Source organism: Mytilus galloprovincialis, chromosome 1, assembly GCF_965363235.1.
Source record: "Mytilus galloprovincialis chromosome 1, xbMytGall1.hap1.1, whole genome shotgun sequence".
NCBI lineage: Eukaryota > Metazoa > Mollusca > Bivalvia > Mytilida > Mytilidae > Mytilus > Mytilus galloprovincialis.
This window is the reverse complement of record NC_134838.1, coordinates 48,058,091-48,076,724: the sequence shown is the minus strand read 5'-3', so window position 1 is coordinate 48,076,724 and position 18,634 is coordinate 48,058,091. Positions and strand designations below refer to the sequence as shown.

Here is an 18,634-nt window from a genome sequence, read left to right as displayed (position 1 = left end):
GACAACAAATTCAGATTCTTTTTGAAAAATGTGTGTGGCTCTGAAAAGAACCGTTTTTTGAAGAAGTCTGGTGCTTTTCCTCTAGTCATACATCTCAATGTCTGCTGAAGAATCTTCTGAAATAATGTCGACAACTTCACCAAACAGTTCTTGTCTCAGTTCGGCTACGGATTCTGCTTTCTGGTGAGCGTAGTCGTAGTACATGTTGCGCATTCCATCAACAACTGCTATGCGTAGACGTAGCGAGTATCTGAAAGACTTGTTGTTGTCAGTCTTGGCTCTGTTGTACCTCTTTTGAAGAGCGTCTAAAGAGTAGTTCAATTGGACAATCTGTTCACAGGCTCTCTTGAATCGACGTTCACTCTCAACCAATTTGGTCCTCTTGTTGAGGTTTCTCATTTGTACTTTAGCTTTCATGATTAATAAAGAATATGTAGTAGTTGTTAGCACTATAAGAGTTGAAACAAGTTCTGATGATTCTTTGGAAAGGATTGGTTATATAGCTCTTCTAGTGACACCTGAAATTGAGAAACGTCAGGGTAATGACATCATAGAGTAATTAATTTGAGTTTCTAGTTTAGGCACGAGTCCATTGTCAAAACAGTCTCGTGTCATGGGCTTGTGTGTATTGTCAAACATCTTTGTTTATTAATCATGATTTATTGTAATCCAATCATGAAGTTGATTAAATCATCTTATAATTTAATAAATATAGTTCGTGTATTGCAATTATTTTATTTCAACTAAAAAATTATTTCATTTGAAAAATTAATGAAAAATAAACGGAATGAATTATTGCAAGAAAAACGAATCACAAAGAAACACGTTTTTTTCTCTCTTCTTTTCTGCCGTCTCTACTTTGCTTTTTTCCCTTCTTTCCTTCATTGTAAATTTATGAAGGATTTTTTGCGTTAATTTGTTAGATATTGAAAATAGTTAAGTCTTTTATGAGAGAGGGGATTTTGTTCGAAACATTACTTTCATCATTATTTTATGTCAAGTTCATTGATTTATTTATTTTTCAAACTTGAAAATTAACCCCCAAAAAACACGTTCGAAATTTGAAGCCTGCTACAAAAATAAGGTGTACGCAATTTCTTGTAAAATAGCCTGCTGCACTTCAAGATAAGGTGTACGCATTAATTTTTTTATAGAAAAGTTATGGATTTAAACCTCTTTTTTTTTTTGGTATTTTTGTTGGGGTTTTTTTTTTTCAGTCGGGAAGAAAAAGGGCTGCAGTTATAATATATGGATACAGAACTATAGATAAACTAATGACAACAAATTCAGATTCTTTTTGAAAAATGTGTGTGGCTCTGAAAAGAACCGTTTTTTGAAGAAGTCTGGTGCTTTTCCTCTAGTCATACATCTCAATGTCTGCTGAAGAATCTTCTGAAATAATGTCGACAACTTCACCAAACAGTTCTTGTCTCAGTTCGGCTACGGATTCTGCTTTCTGGTGAGCGTAGTCGTAGTACATGTTGCGCATTCCATCAACAACTGCTATGCGTAGACGTAGCGAGTATCTGAAAGACTTGTTGTTGTCAGTCTTGGCTCTGTTGTACCTCTTTTGAAGAGCGTCTAAAGAGTAGTTCAATTGGACAATCTGTTCACAGGCTCTCTTGAATCGACGTTCACTCTCAACCAATTTGGTCCTCTTGTTGAGGTTTCTCATTTGTACTTTAGCTTTCATGATTAATAAAGAATATGTAGTAGTTGTTAGCACTATAAGAGTTGAAACAAGTTCTGATGATTCTTTGGAAAGGATTGGTTATATAGCTCTTCTAGTGACACCTGAAATTGAGAAACGTCAGGGTAATGACATCATAGAGTAATTAATTTGAGTTTCTAGTTTAGGCACGAGTCCATTGTCAAAACAGTCTCGTGTCATGGGCTTGTGTGTATTGTCAAACATCTTTGTTTATTAATCATGATTTATTGTAATCCAATCATGAAGTTGATTAAATCATCTTATAATTTAATAAATATAGTTCGTGTATTGCAATTATTTTATTTCAACTAAAAAATTATTTCATTTGAAAAATTAATGAAAAATAAACGGAATGAATTATTGCAAGAAAAACGAATCACAAAGAAACACGTTTTTTTCTCTCTTCTTTTCTGCCGTCTCTACTTTGCTTTTTTCCCTTCTTTCCTTCATTGTAAATTTATGAAGGATTTTATTGCGTTAATTTGTTAGATATTGAAAATAGTTAAGTCTTTTATGAGAGAGGGGATTTTGTTCGAAACATTACTTTCATCATTATTTTATGTCAAGTTCATTGATTTATTTATTTTTCAAACTTGAAAATTAACCCCCAAAAAACACGTTCGAAATTTGAAGCCTGCTACAAAAATAAGGTGTACGCAATTTCTTATAAAATAGCCTGCTGCACTTCAAGATAAGGTGTACGCATTAATTTTTTTATAGAAAAGTTATGGATTTAAACCTCTTTTTTTTTTTGGTATTTTTGTTGGGTTTTTTTTTCAGTCGGGAAGAAAAAGGGCTGCAGTTATAATATATGGATACAGAACTATAGATAAACTAATGACAACAAATTCAGATTCTTTTTGAAAAATGTGTGTGGCTCTGAAAAGAACCGTTTTTTGAAGAAGTCTGGTGCTTTTCCTCTAGTCATACATCTCAATGTCTGCTGAAGAATCTTCTGAAATAATGTCGACAACTTCACCAAACAGTTCTTGTCTCAGTTCGGCTACGGATTCTGCTTTCTGGTGAGCGTAGTCGTAGTACATGTTGCGCATTCCATCAACAACTGCTATGCGTAGACGTAGCGAGTATCTGAAAGACTTGTTGTTGTCAGTCTTGGCTCTGTTGTACCTCTTTTGAAGAGCGTCTAAAGAGTAGTTCAATTGGACAATCTGTTCACAGGCTCTCTTGAATCGACGTTCACTCTCAACCAATTTGGTCCTCTTGTTGAGGTTTCTCATTTGTACTTTAGCTTTCATGATTAATAAAGAATATGTAGTAGTTGTTAGCACTATAAGAGTTGAAACAAGTTCTGATGATTCTTTGGAAAGGATTGGTTATATAGCTCTTCTAGTGACACCTGAAATTGAGAAACGTCAGGGTAATGACATCATAGAGTAATTAATTTGAGTTTCTAGTTTAGGCACGAGTCCATTGTCAAAACAGTCTCGTGTCATGGGCTTGTGTGTATTGTCAAACATCTTTGTTTATTAATCATGATTTATTGTAATCCAATCATGAAGTTGATTAAATCATCTTATAATTTAATAAATATAGTTCGTGTATTGCAATTATTTTATTTCAACTAAAAAATTATTTCATTTGAAAAATTAATGAAAAATAAACGGAATGAATTATTGCAAGAAAAACGAATCACAAAGAAACACGTTTTTTTCTCTCTTCTTTTCTGCCGTCTCTACTTTGCTTTTTTCCCTTCTTTCCTTCATTGTAAATTTATGAAGGATTTTATTGCGTTAATTTGTTAGATATTGAAAATAGTTAAGTCTTTTATGAGAGAGGGGATTTTGTTCGAAACATTACTTTCATCATTATTTTATGTCAAGTTCATTGATTTATTTATTTTTCAAACTTGAAAATTAACCCCCAAAAAACACGTTCGAAATTTGAAGCCTGCTACAAAAATAAGGTGTACGCAATTTCTTATAAAATAGCCTGCTGCACTTCAAGATAAGGTGTACGCATTAATTTTTTTATAGAAAAGTTATGGATTTAAACCTCTTTTTTTTTTTGGTATTTTTGTTGGGTTTTTTTTTCAGTCGGGAAGAAAAAGGGCTGCAGTTATAATATATGGATACAGAACTATAGATAAACTAATGACAACAAATTCAGATTCTTTTTGAAAAATGTGTGTGGCTCTGAAAAGAACCGTTTTTTGAAGAAGTCTGGTGCTTTTCCTCTAGTCATACATCTCAATGTCTGCTGAAGAATCTTCTGAAATAATGTCGACAACTTCACCAAACAGTTCTTGTCTCAGTTCGGCTACGGATTCTGCTTTCTGGTGAGCGTAGTCGTAGTACATGTTGCGCATTCCATCAACAACTGCTATGCGTAGACGTAGCGAGTATCTGAAAGACTTGTTGTTGTCAGTCTTGGCTCTGTTGTACCTCTTTTGAAGAGCGTCTAAAGAGTAGTTCAATTGGACAATCTGTTCACAGGCTCTCTTGAATCGACGTTCACTCTCAACCAATTTGGTCCTCTTGTTGAGGTTTCTCATTTGTACTTTAGCTTTCATGATTAATAAAGAATATGTAGTAGTTGTTAGCACTATAAGAGTTGAAACAAGTTCTGATGATTCTTTGGAAAGGATTGGTTATATAGCTCTTCTAGTGACACCTGAAATTGAGAAACGTCAGGGTAATGACATCATAGAGTAATTAATTTGAGTTTCTAGTTTAGGCACGAGTCCATTGTCAAAACAGTCTCGTGTCATGGGCTTGTGTGTATTGTCAAACATCTTTGTTTATTAATCATGATTTATTGTAATCCAATCATGAAGTTGATTAAATCATCTTATAATTTAATAAATATAGTTCGTGTATTGCAATTATTTTATTTCAACTAAAAAATTATTTCATTTGAAAAATTAATGAAAAATAAACGGAATGAATTATTGCAAGAAAAACGAATCACAAAGAAACACGTTTTTTTCTCTCTTCTTTTCTGCCGTCTCTACTTTGCTTTTTTCCCTTCTTTCCTTCATTGTAAATTTATGAAGGATTTTTTGCGTTAATTTGTTAGATATTGAAAATAGTTAAGTCTTTTATGAGAGAGGGGATTTTGTTCGAAACATTACTTTCATCATTATTTTATGTCAAGTTCATTGATTTATTTATTTTTCAAACTTGAAAATTAACCCCCAAAAAACACGTTCGAAATTTGAAGCCTGCTACAAAAATAAGGTGTACGCAATTTCTTGTAAAATAGCCTGCTGCACTTCAAGATAAGGTGTACGCATTAATTTTTTTATAGAAAAGTTATGGATTTAAACCTCTTTTTTTTTTGGTATTTTTGTTGGGGTTTTTTTTTTCAGTCGGGAAGAAAAAGGGCTGCAGTTATAATATATGGATACAGAACTATAGATAAACTAATGACAACAAATTCAGATTCTTTTTGAAAAATGTGTGTGGCTCTGAAAAGAACCGTTTTTTGAAGAAGTCTGGTGCTTTTCCTCTAGTCATACATCTCAATGTCTGCTGAAGAATCTTCTGAAATAATGTCGACAACTTCACCAAACAGTTCTTGTCTCAGTTCGGCTACGGATTCTGCTTTCTGGTGAGCGTAGTCGTAGTACATGTTGCGCATTCCATCAACAACTGCTATGCGTAGACGTAGCGAGTATCTGAAAGACTTGTTGTTGTCAGTCTTGGCTCTGTTGTACCTCTTTTGAAGAGCGTCTAAAGAGTAGTTCAATTGGACAATCTGTTCACAGGCTCTCTTGAATCGACGTTCACTCTCAACCAATTTGGTCCTCTTGTTGAGGTTTCTCATTTGTACTTTAGCTTTCATGATTAATAAAGAATATGTAGTAGTTGTTAGCACTATAAGAGTTGAAACAAGTTCTGATGATTCTTTGGAAAGGATTGGTTATATAGCTCTTCTAGTGACACCTGAAATTGAGAAACGTCAGGGTAATGACATCATAGAGTAATTAATTTGAGTTTCTAGTTTAGTCACGGATTCTGCTTTCTGGTGAGCGTAGTCGTAGTGCATGTTGCGCATTCCATCAATTACTGCTATGCGTAGACGTAGCGAGTATCTAAAAGACTTGTTGTCAGTCTTGACTCTGCTGTACCTCTTTTGAAGTGCGTCTAAAGAGTAGTTCAATTGGACAATCTCAACCAATTTATACCTCTTGTTTAGGTTTCTCATTTGTTCTTTAGCTTTCATGATTTATAAAGAATATGTAGTAGTTGTTAGCACTATAAGAGTTGAAACAAGTTCTGATGATTCTTTGGAAAGGATTGGTTATATAGCTCGTCTTACTGACACCTAAAATTGAGAAACGTCAGGGTAATGACATCATAGAGTAATTAATTTGAGTTTCTAGTTTAGGCACGAGTCCATTGTCAAAACAGTCTCGTGTCGTGGGCTTGTGTGTATTGTCAAACATCTTTGTTTATTAATCATGATTTATTGTAATCCAATCATGAAGTTGATTAAATCATCTTATAATTTAATAAATATAGTTCGTGTATTGCAATTATTTTATTTCAACTAAAAAATTATTTCATTTGAAAAATTAATGAAAAATAAACGGAATGAATTATTGCAAGAAAAACGAATCACAACGAAACAACACTCAACCTGTCAGACTGTCTTGCAGAAGTACGATACGGTTTCGGAAGCGTATTGAAGATAAAATGTCAGCAATGTAAAACCGTCAATTGTGTTTACACGGGAAAACAACACAGAGATGAAAATAAAGAAAACAAAGGCTTTGGAATGTGGGATATTAATACCTATATTAATCTATAAATACGCAGACATAAAAGAGAGCAACTGACATACCTTATCGCTTGTTATAAATTTATTTCTTCAATGAATACTCATCAAATAATTATATAAGGTTATAGAGATGTGTTTCTAAGACAAGCACTTGTGACCATCCAAAAGAGCTTGCGGTTATCCGATATTCAGTACTTCAGTACTTTGATTTGATGAATACTGTGACAACCATTCCTACCTTATCTGGGGTGAAACTACTTTGCAAGGTATTTTGATGTTCATTTTTTCAGGGCATGCTACGATGATTGGAGAAAATACTGGTAAATGTTTAGACTTTGGTGTAAAATCAACGGATTGCAGGAAGTGCCTTTTTACAGATAAACAATCAGACCATGACTGTCGGAAGAACTACGCAGGAAGTGCACGATCTATGGAATCGGCAATAGCAGTAGATCTAGTTTCTAATTTAATGGAAATGGGTTACAGAGTGAAATCAATAACCATGGATGAGGATTCAACTACTATATCACGACTTCATAAGTCGGTTGATCCAAATATAGTCAAACAGTCTGACAAAAATCACATTAAGAAAAACCTTTCAAACTCTTTGTATGAAATAAAGAAAGGCCATAAGGAGTTAAGCACCAGTATAATCAGTTACTTTGTGAGATGTGCCTCGTATGCCATCTCTCAAAACCAAGGTCATTCTGACGAATTGAATCAAAGCTTGCTTGCAATTGTCCCTCATGCATACGGTGATCACGATAGTTGTAAATCAGAGTGGTGCGGGTTTCTAAAAAACCCAGAGACATACAAACATAACGGTTTGCCAGGTGGGTTCGACATGTCAGGAGAACAGCTCCGAGATGACTTACTGAAGCTATTCAAACGATTTGCAGACAGATCGGATAGACTAATACACATTGGTACCTCTCAGGCGAATGAGTCACTGAATCATATAATTGCAACAAAAGCACCCAAAGCCAAACATTTTGGCGGATCACAGTCCCTGAATTTCAGAGTAGCTGCCGGTGTGGCACAACTTAATTGTGGACCAAAATGGTAGGCACTTAAAGTTAACCATCGAGGGACGTTAACTACCGAGGGTAGTAATGAATATTCATCTTTACCGGATGATTGACAGCGATGTAAATAAAAACATGAGAGTGATTACCGTGTGTCAACGTCATATCAAATTAATTCAATTTAATTGTTAGAAATACTGTTTTCTGCTGAAAGTTAAAAAATAAATAAAATTGAATGGAATGGAATGGAATTGAGCTATGTACAATACAGTAAATATTAGCAATTAGAATTAGACGGTAGACAAGCATATTTTGCCTATTGATTCTTTTTTGCATGCCTATTTGGTTATATTATAATGCACTAATTGTTTTGATACTGTTTAATGTTTAAATAAGACCCATATGTGAACCATTTATTCACTTTTAATATAAAGATCAGATTCACACAGGATCATACAGTTCGAGCTAACTATTTTATGTACGAGAGCTATTACTAATGTAACGGTGATGCTGAGATAATCTCCCTTTGCTAGAATATGGGATGACGCAAAATGAACTATATCACTGTGCAAGAACGGAATAGCAAAGTGAATATATAAATCAAACTGTATTGGGATGATTTGGTAAACGTTTATCCAACTTACTGGATATTTTATGAAAGATTTTGCCATTTGTATAGAGGAATTATACCTTTTCAAATAAACTTGGGAGAATAATACACTAATTATAGAATTTTTAGCTACTTAAACGAACTAATCTTGTCAAATATACATCAAATTCATAGTCTTTGAATGTAAATTTGTTGCGTGTAATTGTTAAATATTTACTGCGATGAGTGTCATTATAGCCTGAAATGAGATTTTGATGACAACAATTAAGAAAAAATCCTGATTACTTCAAACGCAATACTTCAAAATGCGAGTCTTAATTATTGTCGCAATAATAAAAACCTCGCATTAATTTCTGAATTTACAGACATCTGTACCGTCAGCGTACCGTGATCTGTTAAAGGTTTTTTTTAATAGTTAATTCCGGTGTCACTTTGTCTCTTTTAGAGAGTTGTCTCATTGGCAATCATGCTATATCTTCTTTTTTTTATATAATAAAACAAAAACCTGAACGACTTTACATTATAAATTAAAATGCATCCTAGTCGTGATGGAGACAGAGTCAAATGAACAAATGGACTAGATGAAACTGAACGAAAAAAAGAAAGAAAACACCAATTTGATCTGATAGGGGTGAATTCTATTCTTTATTAATTCAAACTCAAGTTTGGTTTGGAACCGTATCTATTGCGATTATTACCCAAGGACAGATATTACATATCTAAACTTCGATGCTCGAATTTGAAGTTACCTATTGAGACGGGTAGATGGGCGGGGATCGCGAGGGAAAATAGAATATGTACATTATGTAATGAGGGAATAGGGGATGAGTTTCATATATTGTTTACCTGTAAAAATGCTGATGTTTCTGCTCTTAGATCAAAGTTTGTACCAAATTACTATGTAATGAATCCAAGCAAGAAGAAATTCACTAGCTTGTTGTCTATATGTAACGTACAAGTTCAAAGGAAATTATCAATTTTCGTGAAGAAAATCATAAAATACTTAATCTAATTATACCAATTGTCTTTTAAAATATACTATGTATTTGTGTTTCGTTTGTCCTGTCTCGCTATGTATTATCTTAATATGGTTGTATATATTATTGTCCTCTTGTACACAAGTATGTGTCTGAGGTTATGAATAAAATCTTGAAATCTTGATACGAGAAAAGATTATATTTGCTTCGGCTTTTTCCATTTGCGCCAATCTGCACTTAATTAGCGCCTATTTTTTTTTATTTCTTTGCGCCAAATTTATTTTCTTCATTTGCAAAAATTAACAGGTAAACACAAGTCATGAGGCATATAAGATGTATAGAATTTATTTATATAATAACAAAAATATTCCTTCTGGCCTTTTGCCACCTGCCACTTGCTCACACGTGACGAGGAGGAGGAGGGGGATTGAAAGCAGGATAAGTTTATTGCAAGTGTACATCACACTTAAAGTAGCACTTTATAAAATAAGATTGTAACAGTTTGACATAAAAAGCACATTTGCATATGCACAAATCTTTTTTAACTGAGTATTGTCATGCAACACTTCTGTTGAACTGCAACCTTGTGATATCTTCCCTACAATAAAGCATCCCCTTTTTTATCAAAATTTTTATAAGTTAAAGCCTGTTTTTTTCTTTATGGCATCGGTTCCATATATGAAAGTAAATGTTCGGGTACCAGAAGTGTGATTAAATGATGATACCCATGAGCTCAACATGTGTCTATACACACATTTATCTATATTGTAGCTTGTGTTCATTGAATTGCTGCGTTTGGTTAAACAAGTTTAATTTTATCATCTAAATTTATCAGACCTAACCTTTCGAATCAATTTGGCGCAAATTAAAAAATATGCTTTTTCAAAATTGGCGTAATTGTCATACGTACATTCACCGATCACATATTACTGGTTAGATTAAAAAATAATATATTATTTAGATTAAGAAGTACTTTAAGAAATTGATTGATTGTTGTTTGCCATCAGTACAGCCGCAAATATTTCAGACAAGTTCAGGGAGAAAACTAAATAATGAATACAATTGGGAATGTTACTGGTCAAATAAATGTCATCAGTCATTCAGAGTGAAGTATAGATACAAAATTTTGGACTGTCGATTGAAAATAGTTTGTTTTGATAACAACCGCTGGTAGGTATAGACAAATACGGTTGATAGACGGTATATAGGAGCACTAAATTCTATGTTAACCACCGACAGTAGGTATAAAGAAATACTATTGAAAGACGGTATATAAAGGAGCACTATATTTTACGTTAACCACCGACGGTAGGTATAAAGAAATACTGTTAATAGACGGTATATAGGAGCACTATATTGTATGTTAACCACCGACGGTAGGTAAATTCAGATACTTTTGACAGACGGTATATATGAGCACTATATACGGACCATATAACACGTTATATTGACCATCGACGGTAGGTATAAATGAAAACTGTTGATAGACGGTTTATAGGAGCACTTTATTGTATGTTAACCACCGTATGTATGTATAGACACATAATTTTAATAGACAGCACTATATTTTACGTTAACCACCGACGGTAGGTATAGACAATACTTTTGATATACGGTATATAGGAGTACTGTATTGCTTGTTAACCACCGATGGTAGGTATAAACAGGTACTGTTGATATACGGTATATAGGAGTACTATATGTCATGTTAACCACCGACGGTAGGTATAGACTAAATACTGTTGATAGACAGTATATAGGAGGACTATATTGCATGTTAACCACCGACGATAGGTATAGACAAATACTGTTGATATACGGTATATAGGTGCACTGTATTGCATGTTAACCACCGACGGTGGGTATAGAAACAGGTTAGAAACATAGTGTTGATAGACGGTATATAGGAGCACTATATTGCATATTAACCACCTATGGTAGGTTTAGAAAAATACTGATAATAGACGGTATATAGGTGCACTGTATTATATGTTAACCACCGACGGTAGGTAGAGAAAAATAGTATTGATAGACGGTATATAGGAGTACTGTAATGCTTGTTAACCACCGATGGTAGGTATAGACAGGTACTGTTGATATACGGTATATAGGAGTACTGTATTGCATGTTTACCACCGACGGTAGGTACAGACAAATACTGTTGATAGACGATATACAGGAGTACTGTATGGCATGTTTACCACCAACGGTAGGTATAGACAAATACTGTTGATAGACAGTATATAGGAGGACTATATTGCATGTTAACCACCGACGGTAGGTATAGACAAATACTGTTGATGACGGTATATAGGAGCACTATATTGTATGTTAACTACCAACAGTAGGTATAGACTAAAACTCTTGATAGACGGTATATAGGGGCACTATATTGTATGTTAACCACCGACGGTAGGTATAGACAAATACTGTTGATAGACAGTATAAAGGTGCACTATATTGTATGTTACCTTCCGACAGTAGGTATAGACAAATACTGTTGATAGACGGTATATAGGAACAAAATATTGTATGTTAACTGCCGACAGTATGTATAGACAAATACTGGTGATAGACTGTATATAGGAGCACTATATTGTATGTTAACTACCGACAGTAGGTATAGACTAAAACTCTTGATAGACGGTATATAGGAGCACTATATTGTATGTTAACCACCGACGGTAGGTATAGACAAATACTGTTGATAGACTGTATATAGGAGCACTATATTGTATGTTAACTACCGACAGTAGGTATAGACTAATACTGTTGATAGACGGTATATAGGAGCACTACATTGTACATTAACTACCAACAGTAGGTATAGACTAAAACTCTTGATAGACGGTATATAGGAGCACTATATTGTATGTTAACCACCGACAGTAGGTATAGACAATTACTGTTGATAGACGGTATATAGGAGCACTATATTGAATGTTAACTACCGACAGTAGGTATAGACTAATACTGTTGATAGACGGTATATAGGAGTACTACATTGTACGTTAACTACCAACAGTAGCTATAGACTAAAACTCTTGATAGACGGTATATAGGAGCACTATATTGTATGTTAACCACCGACGGTAGGTATAAACAAATACTGTTGATAGACGGTATATAGGAGCACTATATTGTATTTTAACTACCGACAGTAGGTATAGACACATACTGTTGATAGACGGTATATAGGAGCACTATATTGTATGTTAACTACCAACAGTAGGTATTGACTAAAACTCTTGATAGACGGTATATATAATAGCACTATATCGTATGTTAATCATCGACGGTAGGTATAGACAAATACTGTTGATAGACGGTATATAGGAGCACTATATTGTATGTTAACTACCGACAGTAGGTATAGACAAATACTGGTGATAGACGGTATATAGGAGCACTATATTGTATGTTAACTACCGACAGTAGGTATAGACAAATACTATTGATAGACTGTATATAGGAGCACTATATTGTATGTTAACTACCGACGGTAGGTATAGTCAAATACTGGTGATAGACGGTATATAGGAGCGCTATATTGTACGTTAACTACCAACAGTAGGTATAGACAAATACTGTTGATAGACGGTATATAGGAGCACTATATTGTATGTTAACTACAGACAGTAGGTATAGACACATACTGTTGATAGACGGTATACAGGAGCACTATATTGTATGTTAACTACCGACAGTAGGTATAGACAAAAACTGTTGATAGACGTTACATAGGAGCACTATATTGTATGTTAACCACCGACGGTAGGTATAGACAAATTCTGTTGATATACGGTGAATAGGAGTACTGTATTGCATGTTAGCCACCGACAGTAGGTATAGATAAATACTGTTGGTAGACGGTATATAGGAGCACTATATCGCATGTTAACTACCGACGGTAGGTTTAGAAAAAAAAAATAATAGACGGTATATAGGAGCATTTTATTGCATGTTAATCATCGACGGTAGGTATAGATAAATTCTGTTGATAGACGGTATATAGGAGCACTATATTGCATGTTAATCACCGACGGTAGGTATAGACAACTGTCAATAGACTGTGTAATGGAGCACTGTATTGTATGTTAACCACCGACGGTAGGTACAGACAAATACTGTTGATATACGGTGTATAGGAGCACTGTACTGTATGTTAACTACCGACAGTAGGTATAGACAAATACTGTTGATAGACGGTATATAGGAGCTCTATATTGTATGTTAACTACCGACGGTAGGTATAGACACATACTGTTGATAGACGGTATATAGGAGCACTATATTGTATGTTAACTACCGACAGTAGGTATTAGACAAATACTGTTGATAGACGGTATATAGGAGCACTATATTGTTTGTTAACTACCAACAGTAGGTATAGACAAATACTGTTGATAGACGGTATATACACATGTAGGAGCACTATATTGTATGTTAACTACCGACAGTAGGTATAGACAAATACTGTTGATAGACGGTATATAGGAACACTATATTGTATGTTAACTACCAACAGTAGGTAAAGACTAAAACTTTTGATGGACTGTATTTGTAATAGCACTATATTGTATGTTAATCACCGATGGTAGGTATAGACAAATACTATTGATAGACGGTATATAGGTGCACTATATTGTATGTTAACTACCTACAGTAGGTATAGACAAATACTGTTGATAGACTGTATATAGGAGCACTATATTGTATGTTAACTACCGACAGTAGGTATAGACTAATACTGTTGATAGACGGTATATAGGAGCACTACATTGTACATTAACTACCAACAGTAGGTATAGACTAAAACTCTTGATAGACGGTATATAGGAGCACTATATTGTATGTTAACCACCGACAGTAGGTATAGACAATTACTGTTGATAGACGGTATATAGGAGCACTATATTGTATGTTAACTACCGACAGTAGGTATAGACTAATACTGTTGATAAACGGTATATAGGAGTACTACATTGTACGTTAACTACCAACAGTAGGTATAGACTAAAACTCTTGATAGACGGTATATAGGAGCACTATATTGTATGTTAACCACCGACAGTAGGTATAGACAATTACTGTTGATAGACGGTATATAGGAGCACTATATTGTATTTTAACTACCGACAGTAGGTATAGACACATACTGTTGATAGACGGTATATAGGAGCACTATATTGTATGTTAACTACCAACAGTAGGTATTGACTAAAACTCTTGATAGACGGTATATATAATAGCACTATATCGTATGTTAATCATCGACGGTAGGTATAGACAAATACTGTTGATAGACGGTATATAGGAGCACTATATTGTATGTTAACTACCGACAGTAGGTATAGACAAATACTGGTGATAGACGGTATATAGGAGCACTATATTGTATGTTAACTACCGACAGTAGGTATAGACAAATACTATTGATAGACTGTATATAGGAGCACTATATTGTATGTTAACTACCGACGGTAGGTATAGTCAAATACTGGTGATAGACGGTATATAGGAGCGCTATATTGTACGTTAACTACCAACAGTAGGTATAGACAAATACTGTTGATAGACGGTATATAGGAGCACTATATTGTATGTTAACTACCTACAGTAAGTATAGACAAATACTATTGATAGACGGTATATAGGCGCACTATATTGTATGTTAACTACAGACAGTAGGTATAGACACATACTGTTGATAGACGGTATATAGGAGCACTATATTGTATGTTAACTACCGACAGTAGGTATAGACAAAAACTGTTGATAGACGTTACATAGGAGCACTATATTGTATGTTATCCACCGACGGTAGGTATAGACAAATACTGTTGATATACGGTGAATAGGAGTACTGTATTGCATGTTAGCCACCGACAGTAGGTATAGATAAATACTGTTGGTAGACGGTATATAGGAGCACTATATCGCATGTTAACTACCGACGGTAGGTTTAGAAAAAAAAATAATAGACGGTATATAGGAGCATTTTATTGCATGTTAATCATCGACGGTAGGTATAGATAAATTCTGTTAATAGACGGTATATAGGAGCACTATATTGCATGTTAATCACCGACGGTAGGTATAGACAACTGTCAATAGACTGTGTAATGGAGCACTGTATTGTATGTTAACCACCGACGGTAGGTACAGACAAATACTGTTGATATACGGTGTATAGGAGCACTGTACTGTATGTTAACTACCGACAGTAGGTATAGACAAATACTGTTGATAGACGGTATATAGGAGCTCTATATTGTATGTTAACTACCGACGGTAGGTATAGACACATACTGTTGATAGACGGTATATAGGAGCACTATATTGTATGTTAACTACCGACAGTAGGTATTAGACTAATACTGTTGATAGACGGTATATAGGAGCACTATATTGTTTGTTAACTACCAACAGTAGGTATAGACAAATACTGTTGATAGACGGTATATACACATGTAGGAGCACTATATTGTATGTTAACTACCGACAGTAGGTATAGACAAATACTGTTGATAGACGGTATATAGGAACACTATATTGTATGTTAACTACCAACAGTAGGTAAAGACTAAAACTTTTGATGGACTGTATTTGTAATAGCACTATATTGTATGTTAATCACCGATGGTAGGTATAGACAAATACTGTTGATAGACGGTATATAGGAGCACTATATTGTATGTTAACTACCTACAGTAGGTATAGACAAATACTGTTGATAGACGGTATATAGGAGCACTATATTGTATGTTAACTACCGACAGTAGTTATAGACACATACTGTTGATAGACGGTATATAGGAGCACTATATTGTATGTTAACTACCGACATTAGGTATAGACAAATACTGTTGATAGACGTTATATAGGAGCACTATATTGTATGTTAACCACCGACGGTAGGTATAGACAAATACTGTTGATATACGGTGAATAGGAGTACTGTATTGCATGTTAACCACCGACGGTAGATATAGATAAATACTGTTGGTAGACGGAATATAGGAGCACTATATCGCATGTTAACTACCGACGGTAGGTTTAGAAAAAAAATAATAATAGACGGTATATAGGAGCATTTTATTGCATGTTAATCACCGACGGTAGGTATAGATAAATTATGTTGATAGACGGTATATAGGAGCACTATATTGCATGTTAATCACCGACGGTAGGTATAGACAACTGTCAATAGACTGTGTAATGGAGCACTATATTGTATGTTAACCACCGACGGTAGGTATAGACAAATACTGTTGATATACGGTGTATAGGAGCACTATACTGTATGTTAACTATCGACAGAAGGTATAGACAAATACTGTTGCTAGACGGTATATAGGAGCACTATATTGTATGTTAACCACCGACGTTAGTTATAGATAAATACTGTTGATAGACGGTATATAGGAGCACTATATTGTATGTTAACTACCGACAGTAGTTATAGACACATACTGTTGATAGACGGTATATAGGAGCACTATATTGTATGTTAACTACCGACAGTAGGTATAGACAAATACTGTTGATAGACGTTATATAGGAGCACTATATTGTATGTTAACCACCGACGGTAGGTATAGACAAATACTGTTGATATACGGTGAATAGGAGTACTGTATTGCATGTTAACCACCGACGGTAGATATAGATAAATACTGTTGGTAGACGGAATATAGGAGCACTATATCGCATGTTAACTACCGACGGTAGGTTTAGAAAAAAAATAATAATAGACGGTATATAGGAGCATTTTATTGCATGTTAATCACGGACGGTAGGTATAGATAAATTATGTTGATAGACGGTATATAGGAGCACTATATTGCATGTTAATCACCGACGGTAGGTATAGACAACTGTCAATAGACTGTGTAATGGAGCACTATATTGTATGTTAACCACCGACGGTAGGTATAGACAAATACTGTTGATATACGGTGTATAGGAGCACTATACTGTATGTTAACTATCGACAGAAGGTATAGACAAATACTGTTGCTAGACGGTATATAGGAGCACTATATTGTATGTTAACCACTGACGGTAGGTATAGACAAATACTGTTGATAAACGGTAAATAGGAGTACTGTATTGCATGTTAACCACCGACGTTAGTTATAGATAAATACTGTTGGTAGACGATATATAGGAGCACTGTATTGTTATTGGTTGCTGTCTTTGATATTAATTTTACGTTTATCGTTTCAGCATTAATTGGGCTGTTAGTTTTCGTTTTTCGTCACATCTAGTCAGGAATGGGTTTTAATAGCATTTTACATGAATACATATGTGTAACTCATGGCTGATTCACATTCGTTTGTCTTTGGTGGATAAGTTTCCCATTGGCAATATTACCACATATCTTCTGAATTTTCATTGCATCAGCTAAACATGTAAAATTCGTATATAAAAAATATATACATATAGATAATACATATATAATATAAAAAAGTAGATGTTGTATGATTGTCAATGAGACAACAGTAGTGTTTGTGGGACAGAATGACCCCCATTAAGGTGGACGTCGGACGCTGACGCCATATTCGAAAGTTGGCGCAGACGCCGACGCCATAATTGGGCCTTAAAGCGGACGCCATAGTCGACCCTGAAATTAAGACGCAAACTTCGGGTTGGACCATGTTACTCGGACATCGAGACGCCGACGCCATATTTGGGCTTAAATCCTGGACGCTATATCTTAATGTTTGACCAGGCTACCCTCCAGGGTGAATACTTTTAGTGACCCTAGAAAGAGTTTTTCAAGACTTGAGACCTGCTATACATCCATGTAGGTGTTTTAAGATTTTTTTTTCTTTCTTTTTTCATTATTTTTTTTTTGTATCATTATTTTTCATTTAACCAAATAGAGCTACGAGTTTACTGTCATTCTGAATCGTGTCAGTGGATGAAAAGTTGTTGATAATGTCCTTCATCTCGAGTCCCGACATCTCAATTTGACGTAATAAATGCAATACAGGCCGCATGTATCTGAATCATCGGGTTGGATTTGATTGCAAACCACACAGTATTTCGGTCCATTGACGATGAGTACATTTCTGAAATAGCGTTGGTACTTTTCCGGTAATCGTCCTAAGGAGTCGAAAAATTCTGATGGACCCGATGCGGGGAAATGAAATGCAACCCAATGACTCCCCTTTTGATCACAGTTGTCCGTATTGACCACAAACCTTCTACGCCTGTCGCTCACATATCTAGACAAGTCTTCTGCACAGCAAACGGTCACGGGCAATCCACTCAAAGCATCCTCTACATCTTTCCCGGTCATCGTTAAGGGCAATGCCGTTTTTGTTCCCACAACCTTGCTGACGTTGGGCTTCTCATCCACGTAGGTGAGCAAACACTAAGTACTCTGCAATCCTGACAGGCGATGAGATCTTTCCGTGTTTCAGCATCCTCTGACGAAATATGTGTTGTCTCGTCGGCAATATCTTCGTCTGATGAGACCGAACTATCGTCTTCAAAAGTATTCGAGAGACGGTCGTCATCCCTCTGTCCGTCTGGTGTCTCTCCTTGACCGACCTGC

General features: G+C 35.0%; 1 protein-coding gene across 1 annotated transcript in view; it reads left to right on the top strand.

Annotated features, from left to right (window-relative positions):
* The first annotated feature begins 6,747 nt into the window (after positions 1 to 6,747).
* LOC143076557 (uncharacterized) overlaps positions 6,748 to 18,634 on the top strand; it is a 28,819-nt gene continuing 16,932 nt past the window's right edge. The window contains exon 1 of the mRNA XM_076252393.1: positions 6,748 to 7,516. The gene's annotated coding sequence lies outside the window, so the exon portion shown is untranslated. The remainder of the gene's footprint in view (positions 7,517 to 18,634) is intronic.